General features: G+C 42.3%; 1 long non-coding RNA gene across 1 annotated transcript in view; it reads right to left on the reverse strand.

Moving 5' to 3' along the window:
- The window catches only part of LOC102206328 (uncharacterized), a 9,170-nt gene that overhangs the window by 1,721 nt on the left and 2,020 nt on the right, over positions 1 to 5,429 (reverse strand). The window lies entirely within an intron of this gene.

Genomic DNA, 5,429 nt, shown 5'->3' on the forward strand with positions numbered 1-5,429 from the left:
TCAACATTCCAGTGAATAGGTTCAAGCTACAAACCTATCAGGTTGAATGTCAAACAACTAGTTTGTTTCTATGTCACATGCTTTTCCTCCAACTGGAATCAAACTAGCAACCATTTGCTTCCCAAGTAAAAAGACTTAACCACTGCACTTGATAGCTTCAGAGTTAAAAACCTGCAAAAACCGCAAAGATGGTGAGACAATCTTCCCAAACGCATCCAGTCGTGTCACATAAGCTTGGCCAGCTTTGAAACTGACCTTGACTGAATACCTGCACAGAAGATTGTAGTTCCGGCTGGAAGTCTGAGTGTGCCAGCATGTCGCTGCTGCGTCGCTCTAGTTGCTGTGACTCTGTTGTTCCCATTAGAGCTTCTCAGAAAGATACAAAGAGCCTTCATTCACATGGAGGGATAACAACTCTGAAATGAACTGAAGTGGATGCTGAGAAATAGTATAGTGAGATTTTCACAGGATGGTAGTATCGCAGTGATACTGCGCAGGTAAGATGTCAGGTGACATCATTTGTAAATATTAGACTGAACATGTTTTTAGAGGATTGAGCACTGAGATGTTATCGATTCTTCTTTTGTATAAAGTCCTTCATCTCATGGATCATGAATATTGTTTAATAACACATTAAAAAGTACAAGTTATTGCTTATAGTGCACAACATCTGTAGAATTCAACTGTAATATGAGCCCTGAGTGCAAAACGCCAGCCACACAGGTATATTTGGTTGGAAGTAGAGATAATTTATTTGGCCTGCAGCCAATCAGTGACCTCATTCAGCAAGAGGAAGCTGCAGCTGAAAGCGATTGGGCAGCTGGGTAAATGGACTGTATAGCGCTTTACTCAGTCCCTATGGAGCCCAAAGCGCGTCACACTACATCCAGTCATCCTTCACACACACGCACTGGTGATGGCAGCTGCATTGTAGCCACAGCTGCCCTGGGGCGCACTGACGGACACTGGCGCCATCGGGCCCTCTGACCACCACCAGCAGGCAACGGGTGAAGTGTCTGCCCAAGGACACAACGACCGAGACTGTCGGAGCCGGGGCTTGAACTGGCAACCTTCTGATTACAAGACCAACTCTTGACCACGATCGCCCCGGTGACAGTAATGTTCACCCTGGAAGCAGATGTTGAAGCAGCTGTAGTGTGGGTTTTTTTTTTGGATGGTTAACAAAATCCTGCGTATTTCAGAAGTGATCCAATAGCTGGCACACTAACCAAACAGCAGAGCTCCTGTTTACACAGCACATGTTTGCTCCCTGTTGTTAAATCTGAGTTACGTATGTATCTGTTCTCAGCACTCTCCATCCATCCACAGCGGACACCGCCTGTCTACTGGGAACTTCACATTTCCTCAAGGGCATCTTAACACTGCCGTGACTGATGGAGAGCGTAACCCGACAGTGTTATTATGTGTTTCACTCTCTGGCAGCTGTGTGGTATCAGAATCAGCACAATCCAGTGCTGACCCACCACACCACAACAGCTGGCTCATTTCTGTGCTACAAATGGCTCTGGGGATTTGGACGTGCACATCTGGCACAGTGGTAAATTCAGCTTTTTCTAGACCCATTCATGTAGTCTTACAGGCGGTTTAATTTAGTGTGTTGGTTTGCTTGCCTGTCCAGCAATTTATTCTGTTGGTCTGTACCGAGATTTCCTGATTAAATTAAATTCCCCAATGATTCCTTCTAATTCTCTGACTTTTTTCTGTAGCACTACCGTGAGACTGATGTTTCTTGTTGCCAGTGAAACGACATGGACTAATATGAAGTCTGGTACACACACTTAGTTCTAATGAATCCTAAATACTCGATCTTTACGTTTGTCACTGGCAGGTTGCCGGCTGGACCCTGGACCAGTCCTGGGGCAGGACCAGGTGCATCTCTCGGGTCCTGTGTCAGGTCTTTATTTCTTAAGGACATGACTTTCAGAGACTGTTCCTTTGCTGCAGGTTGGGTTTCTTCAGGTCTGCCTCTTCTTTTGTCTTTCACTTGTTCACTTGTATAGACTGCACACTAAGTTTGCAGCTTTTAGGGAATCACCTTGTTGGTGCAAAAATTATACTTTATGCCTGTCAAACTGTGTTATCATTGGCATAGATTCAGCTAAATAAATGTGCTTTTGTGACAGGTTGCTTATAAGAAAGTGCCCAGTGATAAAATGTCATTTTAACTGAATTTCTTTACTAAGATGTTGTGTGTAGACACAACACTGGTTCATCCCTTGTGTTGGAAACAAACAACTCTGACTGCTTTGAAGCAAAATACAAAGAAATAAGTGTTGGACTATTGGAAAGTATTTATAATTAAATGCTTCCCCCCCTCTAGTATTTAAAGCTGTAATACTTCTCATCACGCCATCAGGATAATGCTGTTTCATTTTTGTCACTGGTGCAGATCTTCTGTAAAATGTGCAGCTTGGAGTCACGAGAATTAAAAACTGAACTAGACATGTTGCCAAAGCAGATAATGGTGCAGATCTGAAACAACACTGAGTGCCTCATTTTAGCAGCAAATGAACCCTCACCATGCAAACAAAAAAAGTTTTATTGCTCTTAGTGCTGCTGAAAATGTCATGTGATCCCAGAGACAGGGACTGACTGACAAGGTGAGCATAACCACTGCCAAGGTTGGGTGAGTCCACCAGGCTGCATCTGATAAATTAAATGAGATGGAGAAACGATGGAGTGCAAAACCCAGCAATGCAGCAGAAACACCCCTCCCCTTCCCCACCAAGCCTATTACTCTCAGTCTCTCTGCAGGTTTGTCTTTTTCACTGATCTCAGTCTTGTCACTAATGTGACAGATGAGCAGAAGGTGCACAAGTTTACACTGTTGTTGGTTTTTACTTCTTTTGGGACCCGTGAGAGAGCAGTCAGGAGGAAGAGCGACACACTTTGTTTACTTCATTCTCAAACCCTCTGCTGCAGATACAAACGGGATGGATTCATTTTCATGTTTAGAATTTAAAAACAAACAAAAAGCTGTTGAAAGATATTGAAAGACACTCAGAAATGAATCTTAGCTGTATTACCTGATGATGACTCAGCAATGCAGATGCTGTTTCTGTGCCTCTGAAGTCAGGAGCATTATCACACACACACACACACTCACACACACACTGATCAGCTGTCACTATCTGAAGTTGCTAATTCATCAGTGACTGGTGAACTTAAGCATCTCTGAACTAAACAGAGGAAGTCATGTGCAGGTTGTCCTTTGACTTGTGCGATGAACCAAAGTTTAACAGACTTTGGTGCAGTCGTCTCACAGTGGCTGTGAATAAAACGAGCCGTTGTAACAGAAAGCAAACTGGCGATTTTCACATTAGCGTCACATTTGTTGAACCAACTACTTAATTTAATAGCTTAAGAGCTTAAAGCAGTCATTCTTGCACTGAGTCGCGGTGAAGAACATGATGGATTTTTTTGCTAATTTTCCATCTTTTTAGCAAATTGTAATTGGCTCAATTTCTCCTTTGATTTAAACTGGCCATGCTACACGAACAACGCTACAGAGCAAAGTAATGCAGACAGCTGCAACAGTAAAAGAGGTCATTGCTCGTGTGTTTTGTTTCTTAGCGAGTCGGAAACCTTCAGGGATGAAACATAATTCCAAGTTCATCATAGTTGCCAAAAGAAAGCCAGTTCCCATGTTTCACGCTAAAACGTCTGATGTTAAGGATGTTAAAACACCCAGTGTTGCATCAGGTTTCTACAAGTGGATCTCAGGAGAAAACTCATATATTCCATATTCATCCCATGTAAAGCAAAAGTACTTTAAGCCTTTTTCTGGTTTAGTTTTGATGATCGTGGTCTTATTGTTCATATTTTGTCATGGTCCCTGGGTTTGAGACCCAGGGTTTTGAGTTTCAATTTGCTGTTGAATGTATTTATATCACCTCTAGCTCTGAGCTGCAGTCACTGTTTATATGTTAGTGTCCTCATCCTCTGCCTTTGTGCCTTCCTTTGCCGTTTCATCAACTTTAATTTATTGTTGCATTTCAGTTTCCCTGTTTAGTTTTTCTTACTCATTTCCTGTTTTATTGGTTTGTTGTTTTCTGTGTCTGTTTAGCTTTGTGTCCTCCCCAGTGATTGTGTTCACCTGTGCCTCATTTTCCCCAGCTGTGGTCACTTCCCCTGTCAGTCCCCTGTCAGCTGTCAGTGCAGTGTGAGTATTTATAGTCCTGTACTTCCTTTGTCCAAGCATCTGTTTGTTTCTCTCTGGTTGTATGTTCCTGCCACCCAGACATTTTGGGGAGTTTTGTACTTTGATTCTGTCTCTGTTTGAATTTCATTTTGAAGTTTGAAACCTAAATTTGGGTCCAAAACTTCCTACTTCCGACACATTCAAACTTTTATTTGTCCGTATGATGCTCCTTCCACATGGTCGGTGTGCACAGAAGGCTGGCTGCTACATTAAAGCGAATTAATTGAAAATTGGAAGGAAAAGGTGCACAAACATGCATTCCTAATATTGAACCTTTGTGAACATGCAGATCTCCTTTTCCAGCAGCACATAGCAGCTGCTCACGGGGCCAAAACTACTACCGGATGGTTTTCTGGTTGTAACACTATTAAACCTAACTCATCTCCGGGGTGTTGTCCAAAAGAAAACGAGAAACACCTGAGCCAAAAATAAAGGAAAAGCTACTATGAAAGCAGCCTGGGTTTGAGCAGCACCTCAGCAGAGGTGCGATGTTTAAGGAGCTGCAGCTAAATACGAAATGAACAAGTTGGACATTTGTTTCTGCTGATCTTAGGAAATAATCAGGAACTAATCTGTTGGCCTTTTTTTAATAACTTGAACTTAATTAGTACTTGCATTCTTGGGTCAAGGACAGCTGTGATGATTTTTCTTTGCAAAGTTCATAACCTTGTCATATTTGTGTCTGTAGAGATTATAATCCATCTCACAGTAGGGGGTTAAGCTTCTTACAGATTAAGGCAAGTGTCATTTTTTTATTACAAGGACTGAGGGGAAACACAGTTTCACCCACTCATGTTATGGTGTCATAGTGGTCCGAGTGAGAGCCACGCTGCTGATATTTCAGCGTTTGTTAGTATTAAAAACGTGAGCGTGGAGTTGAGAAAAGCACAGAGGTGCCAGTGTCTGTGAAAGGAGCAATCACTGCCTTATGTAACACTGGCAAGCACGCTATATTACCTCCAAGGGAGTTCACAGTTCCTTTCTCTTTATTTTCAACAACTCTCCTGTGTGTAATCAACAGCAAGCATTTCACAAACACACATAAAAGATGCACATGTGTGCTTTGTATGGGTGCAGTCGCTGAGATTTATATGTCAGCTGTGTATAGAAGCTAGACTTTATGTTTGGTTGTTATGAAATGGACCGTACCTAGTGTTTCAGTGTTGGGAAGGTTACTTTTAAAATGTATTCCATTACAGAATACAGA

Source organism: Pundamilia nyererei, unplaced genomic scaffold (assembly GCF_000239375.1).
Source record: "Pundamilia nyererei isolate P.nyererei 1_Seehausen unplaced genomic scaffold, PunNye1.0 scaffold00183, whole genome shotgun sequence".
In the NCBI taxonomy this organism is placed as follows: Eukaryota; Metazoa; Chordata; class Actinopteri; order Cichliformes; family Cichlidae; genus Pundamilia; species Pundamilia nyererei.